Raw genomic sequence first — 20,041 nt, forward strand, 5'->3', positions numbered from 1 at the left:
GAGTATGATTGTCCTCCTGGGGGATTCTGGGTCACTGGTCATGACGGTTCTGTGGGTTCTGGTGTGGCTGATGAGCCCAATCCTGGAGCTGCATCTCCAACCAGACATTCGGGAGTGTTTCCAGGAGGTAGAATCGGTCCTTAGCATTGAGATCATTGATATTCCTATCTCCAGCTCCTTTTCTGTACTTCCTCTTGCTGGAGGGTGGCTCTCACACAGGAATTTGCTCCGTCGGTTTCTTCTGAATGACGGTCTCCCTTGCATTGACAACTATGTTGTATTTCATAAGGGGAGCCTTCAGAGAGTCTTTGAAATGCTCCCTTTGTCCTCTTCTCATTCGAGTTAGAATGGTAACTGCAGGAGGAGTGCATCAAGTGAAAATGAAATGTTAGCTAGACAATGGCACTTCATAAAGCATCATAAAGCTTCATAAAGCTTTGCAGACCTGGACAAGTTGGGTCTTGATGGTGATCTAAAAATGAAGCTTCAAGAGTAAGATTGAGGCTGTATGAATGAACAATGCTTGTATTAAAACGGACAAGTAATGTAATGGGAAGAATGAAGACCTGGAATTCCAAATAATAGACATTAAGCAAAGGCTGAAACAAATCTAAGACTGGGATTGGTAACCCGAGAAGTATGAGAAGAAAATTGCAGTGTTTTGCAGGCCACTATTTCACTGACTGAATGTTGCTTTGATGAATATTATTAAGTCATAGATGAAAGTGTGAGCTGGAAATGTGTTGCTGGAAAAGCGCAGCAGGTCAGGCAGCATCCAGGGAACAGGAGAATCGACATTTCGGGCATAAGCCCTTCTTCAGGAAGAAGGGCTTATGCCCGAAAGGTCGATTCTCCTGTTCCCTGGATGCTGCCTGACCTGCTGCACTTTTCCAGCAACACATTTCCAGCTCACACTTTCATCTATGACTTAATAATATTCATCAAAGCAACATTCAGTCAGTGAAATAGCAACACATTTCCAGCTCTGATCTCCAGCATCTGCAGACCTCACTTTCTCCTCCATGAAAGTATGAGACCAACTAAGTATCTGCCTCGGAGAATTCAAAGTCCCTAAGTCCAGCCTAAAATGAATGGAAGACCTGGAAAAGACGGGAATAATCCATAAAATGATAACTCCTTCAGACTGATTAGCATCATGGTAGCAGTGCAAAACACAGGAGAACTGAGATTATACACAGATTCCAAGGACATAATAAAGATTTGAAGATAGAAAGCCATTTACAGTCATAGAGTTATAGAATTGTCCAGCATGGAAGCAGACCCTTCAGTCTAACTCGTCCATGCTGACCAGATATCCTAAATTAATTTACTCCCATTAGCCAGCATTTGGCCCATATCCCTGTAAACCCTCTGCTAATGACACAATGATAGGAAATATTGTAAGCAATATAGATAAGAAACTGCTAAATTTGGTTAATGTAGGCAAATTTATGGTCATCCACTTTCAATCTAAAAAGGATAAAACACAGTAGAGTCATAGAGATGTACAGCACAGAAACAGACCCTTCGGTCCAACCCGTCCATGTCGACCAGAAATCCCAACCCAATCTAGTCCCACCTGCCAGCACCTGGCACATATCCCTCCAAACCCTTCCTATTCATACATCCACCCAGATGCCTTTTAAATGTTGGAATTGTACCAGCCTCCACCACTTCCTCTGGCAGCTCATTCCATATGCGCACCACCCTCTGAATGAAAACGTTGCCCCTTAGGTCTCTTTTATATCTTTCCCTTCTCACCCTAAACCTATGCCCTCTAGTTCTGAACTCCCCCATCTCAGGGAAAAGACTTTGTCTATTTATCCCATCCATGCCCGTCATGATTTTATAAACCTCTAGAAGGTTACCCCTCAGCCTCAGACGCTCCAGGGAAAACAGCCACAGCCTATTCAACCTCTCCCTAAAGCTCAAATCCTCCAACCCTGGCAAAATCCTTTTCTGAACTCTTTCAAGTTTCACAACATCTTTCTGATAAGATGCAGACCAGAATTGCATGTAATATTCCAACAGTGGCCTAACCAATGTCCTGTACAGCCTCAACATGACCTCCGAATTCCTGTACTTAATACTCTGAGCAATAAAGGAAAGCATACCAAATGCCTTTTTCACTATCCTATTTGACTTCCGTTTCAAGGAGCTATGAACCTGTACTCCAAGGTCTCTTTGTTCAGCAACACTCCCCAGGACCTTCCCATTAAGTTTATAAGTCCTGCTAAGATTTGCTTTCCCAAAATGCAGCACATCACGTTTATCTAAATTAAACTCCATCTGCCACTTCTCAGCCCATTAGCCCATCTGATCAAGATCCCATTGTAATTTGAGGTAACCTTCTTCGTTGCCCACTACACCTCCAATTTTGTTGTAATCTGCAAACTTACTAACTGTACCTCTTATGCTCGCATCCAAATAATTTATATAAATGATGAAAAATAGAGGATCCAGCACCGATCCTTGTGGCACTCCCCTAGTCACAGGCCTCCAGTCTGAAAAACAATCCCCCACCACTATTCTCTGTCTTCTACATTTTGCCAGTTGGATACAGAACTGGCTCAGTTCTCTCTGTATTCCATGAGATCTAACCTTGCTAATCAGTCTACCATGGGGAACCTTGTTGAACACCTTACTGAGGTCCATATAGATCGCATCTACCACTCTGCCCTCATCAATCCTCTTTGTTACTTCTTCATAAAACTCAACCAAGTTTGTGAGACATGATTTCCCACACATAAAGCCATGTTGACCAACCCTAATCAGTCCTTGCCTTTCCAAATAAATGTACATCCTATCCCTCAGGATTCCTTCCAACAACTTGCCCGTCACCGACGTTAGGTTCACTGGTCTATAGTACTTCCTAAATGGTGAAAAACCAAAAATAGTGGACATTTTAGAGATTTGTTGGTCCAGTACATAGATCATTAAAAAGTAATGAAGTATTACAGGACATTGTCAAAAAGGTTAATGGAATGATGGCTTTCATAGCTCGAGGATGAGCGTATAAAGGGATAAGTGTCATCCCTCAGACACCGCCTACCATTGAAGAAAGATTGTCATGACTTGGCAAGGTAATGTTTGTTATCCTCCATGTGAAGATTGGTTCCTGGGAAGTGAGGCTGGATGAAAGCTGTGTGTTTCTAACTGCAGCCATCATGCCAGTTGGAAATACGGATAGGTGCATTTGGACGTTTGTCCTTTCCACTACTGCAGGAAAGTATCAGTGGAGACTGTATGAGATTGTCAGTGGATGTTATTGTGGGTGATCTGCTTATCTAGGGATGTGGAGACACATGACAGAGTTATCCCCCTCTGAAAGTGGTTATCCCCCTGTTAATGAGATGGCTTAATTCTGCAAGGGTCCAAAATTCAGTCTTTCAACATCGAAGGAAAACTCCCTTGATGAAGTCTTCATTCCTCGAATGGTGTTTTCAGAACCTCGCCATCTCGTGGCGAGAAGTTTATTTCCAAACATGAGTATCCCGACCCGCTGTGTTAAAATTGCAGTTCCAATATTCCTCTCTGCAAATGAGAATGTTGATTGTGCAAAAAACCCAACAGTGAAAGCAAAGCAGCTACCTGGCAACTTCGTGTTGTCAGAGTGTGTTACTGCTCTGGAGGCTGTCCAGCCTCTCTTCACATGGGACCACATCTCCTCAAGGTTTCTCCACGGTCAGTGGCCATGCCCTTCATCGACCCTTCATCCACATCATTCGGCATCTAATTCATACACTCGGTCTCAGCCGAACACAGCCATGATACTTCGGAGATGAGGGAAAGCCAGGACTTGCATGCGCCTGGAAGGTCACTTTGCACTGAGGGGCAGCCAGACATCTTGTGTATCCAGGGAATTTGTGTGTTGGCATGGAGGCAGGAATTTTCTGTGTTTTCGCCTGCTTTTTAGTACACAAGGTATTTAGCACTGAGTTAGAGGCAGGAAACTTCTGTGGTTTCACTTGCTTTTGAGGCAAGCAGCTTGTGGCAATGGGGGGAACTGAAAAGGAAATGTGTCAGTCAGAGAGGGGGTGGACATACTGCTGTATGGCACATTGCCATGTCAACATGAAAGCTGCAGCTCATTGGAACATAAAAGATTCTTAGAGGACTTGACAGGGTAGATGCTGAAAGATTATTTCCCTTATGAGAGAGTCTAGGACCAGAGGCCATAATGTCAGTATAAATGGTTGCCTATTAAAGATCGAGATGAAGAGAAATTTTTTCTCTCTGAGTAATCTGTGGCATTCCTGTGCAGAGAGCTGTCGAGTCTGGCTCATTAAGTATATTCGAGGCTGAGACAGGTTTTTAATCAGGAGGGGAAATCAAGGAATACAGGGAAAAGGCAGGAAAGTGAAGGTGAGGATTATCAAATGAGACGTGGCCACACTGAATGGTTCAGCAAACTCGATGAGCTGCATGACCTAATTCTGCTCCTTTCTCTCATGCCCTGACAGGGCACTCACACCACATTTGCTTGATGAGAATGGCTGGAGCAAGTCTAAGGTGGACTCCAGCAACTCATACAGTAATATAGTTTGACGGCCCTTCAGTCCATTATGTCTGTAGCCCCAGTCATTAGCACCGATTTACTGCTGACCCATTTTCTGGCACTTGACCTGAATCTTGAATGCTGTGGTGCTTCAAGTGATCATCTGAATGATTCTTAAATGTTGTGATGGTTAATCCAATATGAGTCCAGGGATTGGGCCATGGTCAGTCCTTGAGGTCCAGTAGAAGTATTCTGGAAATACTCATACTGCACATAGGTCAGTGGCAATACTATTGAGAGATCAGTCACTGCCAAATCAGTCTGGATGCCATGGTTAGCCAGGGTCAGTCATGGGCCTTTGGTTGTTAATAGTCAGCAGGCAGTCCATAGCATTCTGGGGAAAACAGGCAGATTAAGTTTGGGGATACCCTTTATTGTAGTGAGTTGCTGAGGGAATGGTGATAGTGTTGGGGGGCAATGCAGAGAGGATGATGGGTCCTTGGATGCTGCCTGACCTGCTGCGCTTTTCCAGCAACACATTTTTCAGCTCTGATCTCCAGCATCTGCAGTCATCACTTTCTCCTTAGATAATAAAAGAACATGGAGCTGTCAAAGTGATGGGTGAGGTTCAAACAGTTCATGGTCACTCTATCCTATATGTGACAAGCAAGGACACAGGAACTTCCACAATCATGTGTCTGCAAGTAAAAGGATCAAATGATTCATGGTATAGAGGGTGGAACCAAAATGGGGGGAGTCATCAAGCCCACAGCACCACAAAAAGAAAGATGAAGAATGGGTGGAGCTTCCTGGATCACTGGTGGGTCACAAAGTTGGAAGCTTGCCATATTAGATAGAAAGGCAACTGTGGACTGATTCCCAAAACAGCTGGGACCACGAGCAAAGACACAGGAATGTTACAGCTTTCTCCTATGGAGGCAGAGTTGTAGAATTAACTTCGAGGCCTAACAAGTAACATTGCAATAATCATGTCTTCTGTAAATAAGCAATGCTACAAATCAGTCTTCAAATCATAGCATCCAGACGGCAGGTATCAAACTGTGGTCTCAAGTATTCATGAGTATTACATTGTGCCCACTGATTGCTCCTTTGTCAGTAAACTCACCAAGCCTCATCGGAAGAAGGAATTTAAAAGCTCAACCTGGTGTTCTCTATTGGTGATGACAATCTATAGCAAGTGTTGGAAGATAAGACTGAGAGGTTGGCCCATCCGCTCACAAAGAAAAGGCAGCAAAGACATGGCTGGTAAAGTGGGTAGGAGTTTCAGCAGAAACATGCTCCCAATGGAACATCGAAACATTGGTTGTCCACCATCAATTTGGTGAGATCACAAATCTCAGAACTCCATATCGAGGTATGATGATGAGCTCCTTGTGAAGCCTCGTTGCTGCTGCACCATGTGAGGACATAGCATTCAGTTTTTTGTTAAGGATGTGAGAATTCAGTCATTCCTTCAATAACACCCTGTCATCACTCTGACTTCCCAACAGATTAGCTGCGATTGGAGCTGGAATGCCAGAAACCAGGCTTGCTGTTTGTGTGACCTTGCTCTTCCTGAAAAATGACAGCAGCTGCTGCATGGCCTCTAGAGGGAGAATTAATAGGACAAGGTTCACCAAGGGAGCACAGAGGAATGGTGAGGATCAGGATTTATACACTTCAGTACTGTTACCCGCAAATGTCAGAATAGCCGTTGTTATGAAGATATGGGTGTACTGTACCTTATAGAGAGTTAGAAGCTAGCAGAACAACCTGACAGCACCAAGTGTTGTCAATAAGGTAGCAATGTATCACTCGGTCGAAAGCTAGATTAGCTGGGTTGCCAGGAAATGACAAAACAGATTCAAATTCGGCCAATCAGTTTAAGTTATACCCCCAAAAATACCAAATTCCAATCAACTTTGAATTTAAAATATTGACAATTTTAAAAGCCAATGACATAATGCAATACTTTGGGAGTATAAGACTGGGGAAAATTGAACAGTTGGGAGGAAAACTGCCAAGCCACCAGCATGTAAAAAGACTGGTTGAAAAATAGCTCTCTGAAAGCTACCTTTATTGATCAGTAACCTGTAAAGCAAAATCCCCAAGAAGAAGAAAAGAAGACAGGAATACAGAGAAAACTGAAAGCTTCCCAGTTTTGAGATAAGAAGTTTGGTTTTGTAAATCATAACAGGGGTTTTTTATCGGACTAATATTAGGGAAGGGAAGGTAAAAGATAGGTTAGAGGAAGGAGTTGTAAATAGTTGTTAGCTGATTATTCTCTGTTATAATTTCAGAAACAAAGTTGTTACTCTTTCTTTAAATAGTTCTTGGCCTCTTGGATTTTCATAGATTACTGCATGGGATAAATCTTTTCTGTGTTGCTGGTTTAAATTCAGCAGGAGGGTTTACCCGTGTCATAACAGTTTGGGGGCTCTTCACTGGGATTTGAACAGTTTGGGGGCTTTTAGAGTCATGGAGTCATAGAGATGTACAGCATGGAAACAGACCCTTCGGTCCAACCCGTCCATGCCGACCAGATATCCCAACCCAATCTAGTTCCACCTGCCAGCACCCAGCCCATATCCCTCCAAACCCTTCCTATTCATATACCCATCCAAATGCCTCTTAAATGTTGCAATTGTACCAGCCTCCATCACATCTTCTGGCAGCTCATTCCATACATGTACCACCCTCTATGTGAAAATGTTGCCCCGTAGGTCTCTTTTATATTTTTCCCTTCTCACCCTAAACCTATGCCCTCTAGTTCTGAACTACCCCATCCCAGGAAAAAGACTTTGTCTATTTATCCTATCCATGCCCCTCATAATTTTGTAAACCTCTATAAGGTCACCCCTCAGCCTCCGACGCTCCAGGGAAAGCAGCCCCAGCCTGTTCAGCCTCTCCCTGTAGCTCAGATCCTCCAACCCCGGCAACAACTTTTCTGAACCCTTTCAAGTTTCACAACATCTTTCCGATAGGAAGAAGACCAGAATTGCACGCAATATTCCAAAAGTAGCGTAATCAATGTCCTGTACAGCCTCAACATGACCTCCCAACTCCTGTACTCAATACTCTGACCAATAAAGGAAAGCATACCAAATGCCTTCTTCACTATCCTATCTACCTGCGACTCCACTTTCAAGGAGCTATGAACCTGCACTCCAAGGTCTCTTTGTTCAGCAACACTCCCTAGGACCTTACCGTTAAGTATATAAGTCCTGCCAAGATTTGCTTTCTCAAAATGCAGGGTCTTGCATTTATCTGAATTAAACTCCATCTGCCACTTCTCAGCCCATTAGCCCATCTGGTCAAGATCCTGTTGTAATCTGAGGTAACCCTCTTCGCTGTCCACTACACCTCCAATGTTGGTGTCATCTGCAAACTTACTAACTGTACCTCTTATGCTTGCATCCAAATCATTTATGTAAATACAAAAGGTAGAGGGCCCAGCACCGATCCTTGTGGCAGTCCACTAGTCACAGGCCTCCAGTCTGAAAAACAACCCTCCACCACCACCCTCTGTCTTCTACCTTTGAGCCACATCTGTATCCAAATGGCTAGTTCTCCCCGTATTCCATGAGATCTAACCTTGCTAATCAGTCTCCCATGGGGAACCTTATCGAACGCCTTACTGAAGTCCATATAGATCACATCTACTGCTCTGCCCTCATCAATCTTCTTTGTTACTTCTTTAAAAAACTCAATCGAGTTTGTGAGACATGGTTTCCCACGCACAAAGCCATGTTGACTATCCCGAATCAGTCCTTGCCTTTCCAAATACATGTACACCCTGTCACTCAGGACTCCCTCCAACAACTTGCCCACCACCGAGGTCAGGCTCACCGGTCTATAGTTCCCTGGCTTGTCTTTACCGCTCTTCTTAAACAGTGGCACCACGTTTGCCAACCTCCAGTCTTCCGGCACCTCACCTGTGACTATCGATGATACAAATATCTCAGCAAGAGGCCCAGCAAGAGTTCTCGGGTACACCTGATCAAGTCCTGAGGATTTATCCACCTTTAACCGTTTCAAGACATCCAGCACTTCCTCCTCTGTAATCTGGACATTTTGCAAGGTGTCACCATCTATTTCCCTACAGTCTATATCTTCCATATCCTTTTCCACAGTAAATACTGATGCAAAACATTCATTTAGTATCTCCCCCATTTTCTGTGGCTCCACACAAAGACCACCTTGCTGATCTTTGAGGTGCCTATTCTCTCCTTAGTTACCCTTTTGTCAGTGATTTGAACAGTTTGTGGTCTTGAATTTGGGATTTGAACTGGTTTAGACAGATTTGAATAGATTTGGGGGTACGAAAAATCCCAGCAGATTTAAACACTTGTAGGTTAGTGTCCTAGATCTTTACATAAAATGCAAGTGAGGCAATTTGTTTAATTTCAGTGATGTGTGGTTGATTAAATTAAAAGTGAGAGAAATGGCTCTGAAAATTGCTGAAGAGGTTCTCGGATTTGAAGATGATTCGCAAATTTGCTAAGAAGGTTTAGAAGGCAAGAAAAAGGCCATACTTTAGAATTAGCAAATAAGTTTGGCTTGGATTTAACCAAGGACAAAAGTAAAGCTGAAATTGTAAGGGAATTACTCGAACACTTAGGAGGGTCAGAGAAACAGGCAAGTGCAGTAGGGGTAGGAAAACTTAAATTACAATTGAGGAAAATGGAGTTAGAAGATAAACAAAGGGGGAGAGAGAGAGAGAAGGTTCTTGGCTGAGCAAAAAGAGAGAGAATTTGAACTTGGGAAGTTGTGACTTCGTCAACAAAGTCAAGTTAACAGGATTTAAATTAAAAAAGAAGGTAGTGATATATATAAATATGTCAAAACTCTGCCACATTTTGATGAGAAAGATGTTGAAGCCTTCTTTATTTCATTTAAAAAATTGGCAAGGCAGATGGAGTGGTCCGAGGATTTATGGGTAATGCTAGTTCAGACTAAACTGATCGGCAGAGCTACCAGTGAGGTATTTGACACACTGTCAGATGAGGGGGTCAAGAGATTATGAGGAGGCTATTTTAAGTGTTTATGAATTGGTATCGGAAGCATATAGACAGCAGTTCAGAAACACAAAGAAGGAACCAGGTCAGACTTGTGCTGAATTTGAAAGAAATAAACATAGTCATTTTGATCGATGGGTGTGTGCTTTGAAAATCGATAGGACCTTTGAGGCTCTAAGAGAGATTATTCTGGTGGAAGAGTTTAAAACAGCACGACAGGGAATACTTGCGGACACAGAGATGGGCTCAAGTGTGTATACTTCAACGCAAGGAGTATCAGAAATAAGGTGAGTGAACTTAAGGCGTGGATCGGTACCTGGGACTACGATGTTGTGGCCATCACGGAAACGTGGATAGAAGAGGGACAGGAATGGTTGTTGGAGGTTCCTGGTTACAGATATTTCAGTAGGATTAGGGGGGGTGGTAAAAAAGGAAGGGGGGAGCGTTGCTAATTAGAAATGGTATAACGGCTGCAGAAAGGCAGTTCGAGGGGGATCTGCCTTTGGAGGTAGTATGGGCTGAAGTCAGAAATAGGAAAGGAGCAGTCACCTTGTTGGGTGTTTATTATAGGCCCCCCAATAGCAGCAGAGATGTGGAGAAACAGATTAGGAAACAGATTTTGGAAAGGTGCAGAAGCCACAGGGTAGTAGTCAGGGGCGATTTCAACTTCCCAAATATTGATTGGAAGCTCTTTCGATCAAGTAGATTGGATAGGGCGATGTTTATGCAGTGTGTCCAGGAAGCTTTTCTAACTCAGTATGTAGATTGTCCGACCAGAGGGGAGGCCATATTGGATTTGGTACTTGGTAACGAACCGGGACAAGTGATGGGCTTGTTAGTGGGTGAACATTTTGGTGATGGTGACCACAATTCTGTGACTTTCACCTTGGTTAAGGAGAGAGATAGGTGCGTGCAACAGGGTAGGTTTTACAATTGGGGGAAGGGTAAATACGATGCTGCAAGACAGGATCTGAGGAGCATAAATTGGGAGCACAGGCTGTCAGGGAAGGATGTCGTGGAAATGTGGAACTTTTTCAAGGAACAGATACGACGAGTCCTTGATATGTATATGCCTGTCAGGCAGGAAAGAGATGGTCGTGTGAGGGAACCTTGGTTGACGAGGGAGGTTGAATGTCTTGTAAGGAGGAAGAAGGAGGCTTACATAAGGTTGAGGAAACAAGGTTCAGACAGAAAGTTGAAGGGATACAGGATAGCCAGGAGGGAGCTGAAGAAAGGGATTAGGAGAGCTAAGAGAGGGCATGAAAAATCTTTGGCGTGTAGGATCAAGGATAACCCCAAGGCCTTTTATGCATATGTGAGAAACATGAGAATGACGAGAACGAGGGTAGGTCCGATCAAGGACAGTAGTGGGAGACTGTGTATTGAGTCGGAAGAAATAGTACTTTTCTTCAGTATTTACAAATGACAGGGAACGTATTGTTGAAGAGGAGAGTGTGAAACGGACTGGTAAGCTAGAGGAGATACTTGTTAGGAAGGAAGATTTGTTGGGCATTTTGAAAAACTTGAGGATAGACAAGTTCCCCAGGCTTGATGGGATATATCCTAGGATTATGTGGGAAGGAAGAGAGGAAATTGCAGAACCATTGGCAATGATCTTTTCATCTTCACTGTCAATGGGGGTGGTGCCAGGGGACTGGAGAGTGGCGAATGTTGTGCCCCTGTTCAAAAAAGGGAATAGGAATAACCCCGGGAATTACAGGCCAGTTAGTCTTACTTCGGTGGTAGGCAAAGTAATGGAAAGGGTACTGAGGGATAGGATTTATGAGTATCTGGAAAGACACTGCTTGATTAGGGACAGCCAGCACGGATTTGTGAGAGGTAGGTCTTGCCTTACAAGTCTAATTGAATTCTTTGAGGAGGTGACCAAGCATGTGGATGAGGGTAGAGCAGTGGATGTAGTGTACATGGATTTTAGTAAGGCATTTGATAAGGTTTCCCATGGTAGGCTTATGCAGAAAGTCAGGAGGCATGGGATAGTGGGAAGTTTGGCCAGTTAGATAGAGAACTGGCTAACGGTCGAAGTCAGAGAGTGGCGGTAGATGGTAAATATTCAGCCTGGAGCCCAGTTACAAGTGGAGTTCTGCAGGGATCAATTCTGGGTCCTCTGCTGTTTGTACTTTTTATTAATGATTTGGAAGAGGGAGTCGAAGGGTGGGTCAGTAAATTTGCAGACGATACGAAGATTGATGGAGTTGTGGATAGTGAGGAGGGCTGTTGTCGGCTGCAAAGGGACTTAGATATGATGCAGAGTTGGGCTGAGGAGTGGCAGATGGAGTTCAACCCTGTCAAGTGTGAAGTTGTCCATTTTGGAAGGACAAATAAGAATGTGGAATACAGGGTTAACGGTAGGGTTCTTAGTAAGGTGGAGGAGCAGAGGGATCTTGGGGTCTATGTTCATAGATCTTTGAAAGTTGCCACTCAGGTGGATAGAGCTTGTAAGAAGGCCTATGGTATATTAGCGTTCATTAGCAGAGGGATTGAATTCAAGAGTCGTGAGGTGATGTTGCAGCCATATAGGACCTTGGTAAGGCCACATTTGGAGTACTGTGTGCAGTTCTGGTCACCTCACTTTAGGAAAGATGTGGAAGCTTTGGAGAGGGTGCAGAAGAGATCTACCAGGATGTTGCCTGGAATGGAGAATAGGTCGTACGAGGATAGGTTGAGAGTGCTAGGCCTTTTCTCGTTGGAACGGCGAAGGATGAGGGGTGACTTGATAGAGGTTTATAAGATGATCAGGGGAATAGATGATCAGTGGGCGGCATGGTGGCACAGTGGTTAGCACTATTGCCTCACAGCGCCAGAGACCCGGATTCAATTCCCGCCTCAGGCGACTGACTGTGTGGAGTTTGCACATTCTCCCTGTGTCTGCGTGGGTTTCCTCCGGGTGCTCCGGTTTCCTTCCACAGTCCAAAGATGTGCAGATCAGGTGAATTGGCCATGCTAAATTGCCCGTAGTGTTAGGTATAGGGGTAAATGTAGGGGTATGGGTGGGTAAAGGAGATCACAAGAAGAACTGAGGAGCTGCAGGAGAGTGCACAGCCTCGGCAGGGACTGGATATGGAGTTAGTACCTGATCTCTACAAATAAGTCGCCTCTGTAGGTAAAGTTTACTCAGAAAGAACAGGAGGAGGAGGACAAGAAGTTTTAATTTTGTGCGTTACAATATCTAACTAGTCACTGATAGTAAGAGATGAGCATATACACCTTCTTTCTGATCTGTTACCCGTGAGTGTGGTAATTTGTGGGATAGATGGACAGAAATTTAGCATTCCCCTATGTAAGATCTGGTTAGAATGCCAACTTAGACTGGGGAAGTTACAGTGGGAGTGATTGACAAAGTGTCAGTTTCCAGGAATCCAGTTTGTTCTTGGGAAAGATTTGGCAGGATCCAAGTTGGGAGTGACACCCCTGTTGTGGAGAAACCCAAGGAAGACCAAGAAACTGAGGAGTTAAAACAGAAATATCCTGGTATTTTCCCAGACTGTGTGGTAATGGGATCCCATAATCAGAAGTCACAGCACAAAGCGAGAAGTAAAGAGAAAGATGAAGGAGTTGAGGTTCAGTTAGTGGACACCCTGTTTGACATAATGATGCAGGGAAATCCTGAACAAGCAGAGGGTCAGACAGAAGTGTTTACTCCTTAAAGGCTAAGGAACTTGCAACAGCAAGACAAGACGATAAAAGATATTCAAAAAGTGGATGTGTACTCCGAAAAGGAGGCAGAGAATATTCTGGAGGGTTATTAGCTGAAAAATAGAATCCTAAGGCAGAAATGGAGACCATGGAAGGTTAGTGCAGAGGAGAAATGGGCTGAAGTGCACCAGAGTGTGTTGCCAGTAGCATACAGACAGGAGGTGTTCCAGGTAGCACATGAACTACCTGTAGGAGGTCACCTAGGGGTATGAAAGACTCAGGCTAAGGTACAAAAACATTTTTATTAACTTGGAATACACAAGGATGTGGTTAACTTTTGCCGTATGTATCATACATGCATATGTACCTATCATGTATCAAATGGTAGGTTGGCCACAGGCGGTAATAAAACCAGCCCCTTTGTGGCCAATTCCCACATTTTGAAGAACCTTTCACATGGGTTAGAATTGATTGGGTAGGTCCCCGCCCGAGAACTAAAGGTGGGAACCAGTACTTGTTAACCGTAATGGATGTGTCTACCAGATTCCCAGAGGCAATTCCATTAAGGAGTAACAAAACGAAAAGAGTAATAAAGGAGTTAATAGCTTTCTTCACATGGTATAGGCTACCCAGAGAGATTCAGTCGGACCATAGGTCACATTTTACTGTTTAGGCTTATTTTAAGGAGATTATGGATAGCTTAGATGTACAGCACTTTAAATCCACTGCGTATCATCTTGAGTCTCAGAGAGCTTTAGAAAGGTGGCCATGTTGAGAGCATACTGTCTGGATTACCCAAATGATTGGGATAAGGTTATCCCTTTTGTATTGTTTGCCATTAGAGATGCCCCAAATGAATCTATTCAGTTCACTCCCTTTGAGTTAATATTCGAGCATGAAGTGAGAGGCACTTTGAAATTAATTAAAGAAAAATTGACAGGACCGAAGTTGGAGATCTCACACTTAGATTATGTATCAGAGGTGAGGGAGAGACTAAATCGAGTAGGTGAGTTAGCTAAACAGCACCTAAAGAAGGCACAGTGTAGAATGAAGCAGGTGGCAGATATAAGCTCTGAGACTCAGATGTTTTCCCGAGGGGATGATGTGTTAGTACTGTTACCAGTGATAGGAGATCCTTTCAAAGCCAGGTTTAGTGGTTCCTCTCAAATTGAAAAAAAGTTGAGTCAGGTGAACTATTTAGTAAAGATGCCACATAGGAAAAAAGTGGTGTCGGGTATGTCAGGTGAACATGTTGAAAACGTGTCATACGAGAGAGAAAGAACTGGAGAAACAGGTATCAGTTACTGCCCTGCAAAGTGAGGAATGAAATCCAGGTGATGTGGATTTTGATTTGCCTCAAAATGGATTAAAAAATGAACATGTCCTTAAAGAGTGGGAGAGGTTAGTAAGCTAGGAGAAAGTGAGGACTGCAGATGCTGGAGATCCGAATCGAGAGTGTGGTGCTGGAAAAGCACAGCAGATCAGTGTTGAAGTGTTTGGCCATGGGGCAGAGGGGTTGGTTGGTGTGGGTATCCCGGAGATGTTCTCTGAGGCGCTCTGTGAGTAGACGTCCTTTCTCCCCAATGTAGAGTAGACTGCATCGGGTGCAATGGATACAGTAAATGACATGTGGAAGTGCAGAGGAAGCTTTGATGGATGTGGAAGGCTCCCTTTGGGGCCTTGGTCCAATGTGAGTGGGAGATGTGTGCACAGATTTTGTAATTCCTGCGGTGGCAGGGGAAGGTGCTGGGAGGAGAGTGTGAGTTGGTGGGGCGGGGGGGGGGAGCGTGGACCTGATGAGGGAGTCGTAGAAGGAATGGTCTTTACAGAAAACAGATAGGGGTGGGGAGGGAAATACATTTCTGGTGGCGGGTTCCGTTTGTAGGTGACGGAAATGGCGGAGTATGATGTGATATATACGAAGGTTGGTGGAGTGGAAGATGAGGACCAGGAGGGTTCCGTCCTTGTTGTGGTTGGAGGGGTGGGGTTCAAGGGCAGAGGTGTGGGACGTGGATCAGATGTATTGGAGGGCATCTTCAACCACGTGGGAGGGGACATTGCGGTCTTTAAAGAAGGAGGCCATCTGGTGTGTTCTGTGGTAGAACTGGTCTTCCTCGGTGCAGATGTAGTGGTGGTGGAGGAATTGGGAATAAGTGAATAGCATTTTTACAGGAGGCAGGGTAGGAGGTGGTGTAGTCCAGGTAGCTATGGGAGTCAGTGTGTTTGTAGAAGATGTCAGTGTTGAGTCGGTCCCCATTGGAGATGTCCAGGAAGGGGAGGGAGGTGTCTGAGATGGTCCAGGTGAACTTAAGATCGGGGTGGATTCTGTTGGTGAAGTTGATGAATTGTTCAACCTCCTCGTGGAGGAGGGGCCCATGCTGGTGCCCATGGCTACCACTTTCATCTGGAGGAAATGGGTGGATTCAAAGGAAACATTATTGAGGGTGAGGACCAGTTCAGCCAAACGAATGAAAGTGTCAGTGGAAAGCTACTGCTGGGGACATCGGGAGAGGAAGAAATGGAGGGCTTGGAGGCCCTGGTCATGGCAGATGGAGGTCTATAGGGACTAGATGTCCATTGGTGAAGATGTGGCTTTTGGTCTAGGGAAACAAAAGTCTTGGAGGTGGTGGAGGGCGTGGGTGGTGCCCTGCATGTATGTGGGTAATTCCTAGACCGGGGGGATAGGACAGTATTGAGGTAGGTGGAGATGAATTCGGTGGGGCAGGAGCATGCTGAGACAATGGGTCGGCTGGGGCAGTCAGGCTTGTGGATCTTGGGAAGGAGGTAGAACCGGGCGGTGTGGGGTTCCCGGACTATGAAGTTGCACTTCCACACATGACATTTACTGTATCCGTGGCTCCCGATGCAATCTCCTCTAGATTGGGGAGACTGGACGTCTTCTCGCAGAGCATTTCAGGGAACATCTCCAGGACGCCCGCACCAATGAACCCCACTGCCCCGTGGCCAGACATTTCAACTCCGCTGAGGACATGCAGGTCTTGGGCCGCCTCCACCGCCAAACCCTTACCACCCGATACCTGGAGGAAGAACGCCTTATCTTCCGCCTCGGGACCCTCCAACTCTATGGCATCAATGTAGACTTCACCAGTTTCCTCATTTCTCCTCCCCTCACATTATCCCAGTTCCAACCTTCCAACTTGACACTGCCCTCATGACCTGCCCCATCTATCCATCTTCTTTCCAACTATCTGCTTCACCCTCTGACCTATCACCATTACCCCCCCTCCATCTACCTATCCAACTCTCTGCTACCTTCCCTGTTATCTCACCACCCCCTTGGCTCACAAGCCTCATTCCTGATGATGGGCTCTTGCCTGAAACGTCGATTCTCCTTGTCCTCGGATGTTGAATGACCTGCTGTGTTTTTCCAGCACCACACGCTAGGTTATTAAGGGAATACAGCTCCGATAAAACAACACCCCTATTGGCTTAATCTTTTCAAAGCCAGACAGGTCCAGATGGAGTTGGAGGCAGTGCTCAGTGAGGACATTATTGAACCAAGGCAGAGCGAGTGGAGTTCACCAATCGTGTTAGTTCCCAAATCAGATGGGATGCAATGATTCTGCGTGGAAGGTAACACCGTTATAAAATTGGACTCATATCCAATTCCGAGATTGGAGGACTGTATCGAGAAAGTCAGACAAGCCAGTTACATCACCAAGCTGGACTTAATGCGTGGTTACTGGCAAATACCTTTCTCAGAGTGGACAAAAAAAATTTCTGCATTTATAGCCCCAAATGGGCTATATCAGTTTAAAGTGATGCCCTTTGGAATGAAGAACGCAGCCGCCATGTTCTAATAGCGGGTTAGACAAATAGTGGGTTTCTCATATGGTAAAATAAGATGGCATCGGAAGAAACCAAGTCTATACGGCAGATGGTACAGGTGGGCGGCATGGTGACACAGTGGTTAGCACTGCTGCCTCACAGCGCCAGAGACCCGGGTTCAATTCCCGCCTCAGGCACATTCTCCACGTGTCTGCATGGGTTTCCTCCGGGTGTTCCAGTTTCCTCCCACAGTCCAAAAATGTGCAGGTTAGATGAATTGGCCATGCTAAATTGCCCGTAGTGTTAGGTGAAGGAGTAAATGTGGGGGAATGGGTCTGGGTGGGTTGCTCTTCGGGGGGTCAGTGTGGACTTGTTGGGTCGAAGGGCCTGTTTCCACACTGTAAGTAATCTAATCATCTAATCCAGGTCATTCTGCTATAATGCATGTATTGTTAATATGGATTCGCTGTAACAAGATTGTTGAATTGGGGACACTGTTTCTGAAGCTCGATTTTTCAATAATGCGGGGTTGCACAAGAACATAACCATTGCATTATAGAAGAACTACCTGTAGCAATAAATCTGGTTGTTTTTTTCAAGACTTAATGGAGGTTAAGACCATAGAATTGGCAAAGAAGTTAAAGGTGTAATTTCCTGCAAAGCAGAGGTAGCAATCATTAAAATATTAGCTTAGCATTTGGAATTAGTAAAAATACAAGAGAAACCAGGTACTTCAAGCTGAGTCATTGGAGGATATTATAATTGAGATTCAGTTAAAGCTTCTTTATAAAAGAGTTATAATCATTATCTTCCAATCAAATGGGACTGTCCTTCAATCAAGGGACTTGTAGAAAATTAAAACCAATGCACTCACTGTCTTGGTAGTTACTTCTTTTAAGAGTCCAGCTCCATCAGGATTCAGGCGTATCTCTGGGTACTGCTTTAACAACTCTCTCAGTGCCACTCTGTGGTGATTGTGATTTTTCTGAGTTGCTCCCTCCCTTCCATTTCCTGGTCAATTCACCTGCTATTTCTTTATTTGTATTATTAATTCTCCAGTCTCACTTTCTAGAGATGCAAAGTGCATTTTTTAATTTTTCCTCTTAAAATATCTATTGAAGCTCTCACTATCTGTTTCTATATCTTTAGATTCTCTAAAGGTAAACATGCAGGTTGAGTCCGTGATTAAGAAAGCGAATGCAATGTTGTCAATTATCTCAAGAGGGTTGGAATATAGAAGCACTGTTGTGCTACTGAGACTTTATAAAGCTCCGGTTAGGCCCCATTTGGAGTACTGTGTCCAGTTTTGGTCCCCACACCTCAGGAAGGACATACTGGCACTGGAGCGTGTCCAGCGGAGATTCACACGGATGATCCCTGGAATGGCAGGTCTAACATATGAGGATCGGCTGAGGATCCTGGGATTGGATTCATTGGAGTTTAGAAGATTAAGGGGAGATCTAATAGAAACTTACAAGATAATACATGGCTTGGAGAGGGTGGACGCTAGGAAATTGTTTCCGCTAGGCGAGGAGACTAGGACCCGTGGACACAGCCTTAGAATTAGAGGGGGTAAATTCAGAACAGAAATGTGGAGACATTTCTTCAGCCAGAGAGTGGTGGGCCTGTGGAATTCATTGCCACAGAGTGCAGTGGAGGCTGGGACGCTAAATGTCTTCAAGGCAGAAATTGATAAATTCTTGATGTCACAAGGAATTAAGGGCTACGGGGAGAATGCGGGTAAGTGGAGTTGAAATGCCCATCAGCCATGATTGAATGGTGGAGCGGACTCGATGGGCCGAATGGCCTTACTTCTGCTCCTATGTCTTATGGTCTTATGGTCTTATATTTCTGGCCAGCTTTCTCTAAAATCTATATTTTCTTAATTAATTTTTGGTCATTCTTTGCTCTATTTTATATGCTGTCCAACCTTCTGACCTGCCAGCTGTTTTTGCATAATTATATTCTTTTTCTTTTATAAAAGCAAAACACTACAGATGCTGAAAATCTGAAACAAAAACAAAATGTTCTGGAAAAACTCAGCAGGTCTGGTATCAACTGTGGAGAGAAACACAGTTAAAGTTTGATTCCGATATGGCTAGTCTTCTGAAGAAAAATCATTTTCGACTCAAAACATTAAGTCGTTTCTCACTCCACTGATAGAGAAACATAGAAAGTAGGTGCAGTCGGGCATTTGGCCCTTTAAGCCTGCACCACTGTCCAATATGATCGTGGCTGACGATGCTCGACCTTTTGAGTTTCCCAAGCACGTTCTGTTTTTATAGCTTTAACTTTTAGTTTGATACTACCTTTAACATTCCTAGTTAACCACTGATGGTAGATCGGTCCTTTGGAATTTTTCTGACTCAGTGCAATGTATCTATTTGTGTGCATTCTCAAGTAACACCTTAAATGCCTGCCACTGCTTCTCTATTAATGAATCATTTAACATAATTTGCCAATTCATTTGATCCAGTTTTGCTTTCATGCCTTCAGAATTGCACTTTATTCTTTGTTTTAAAATAAGAACTCCACCCACTCCTCTCTCTCTCTCAGACTCAACCATGTCACAGTTGCATCTGCAGTACTCACTTTCGCCTAGTTGATTGTAACCCTACTGCGAATCCTCTTGCAAGGATGCCTACCCTGAAGAAGTTCTTCTCCTCTCTCTAGAAGGATTTCAGTGAATCTCTGTCTGACAGTAACCCCCAGGTCATCTCCTCTGCCCTGAAGCTCTTTAACCGTGTCCTGAAACAGACTCGCACCATCCTCATGACCTGTCCTACCTGCCAATCTTCTTTCCCACCTATCCGCTCTACCCTCCTCTCTGACCTATCACCTTCATCCGCACCTTCATCCACCTATTGTACTCTTAGCTACCTTCTCGCCCTACCCCCCTCCCATTTATCTCTCCACCCTGGAGGCTCCCTGCCTCATTCCTAATGAAGGGCTTTTGCCGGACATGTCGACTTTCCTGCTCTCTGGATGCTGCCTGACCTGCTGTGCTTTTCCAGCACCACTCTAATCTAGACTCTGATCTCCAGCATCTGCAGTCCTCACTTTTGTCTAGGTCATTAACTAA

The sequence above is a fragment of the Chiloscyllium plagiosum genome, unplaced genomic scaffold (assembly GCF_037043375.1).
Source record: "Chiloscyllium plagiosum isolate Xiang-an unplaced genomic scaffold, Cpla_swu_hap1 HiC_scaffold_5, whole genome shotgun sequence".
Classification (NCBI taxonomy): Eukaryota; Metazoa; Chordata; class Chondrichthyes; order Orectolobiformes; family Hemiscylliidae; genus Chiloscyllium; species Chiloscyllium plagiosum.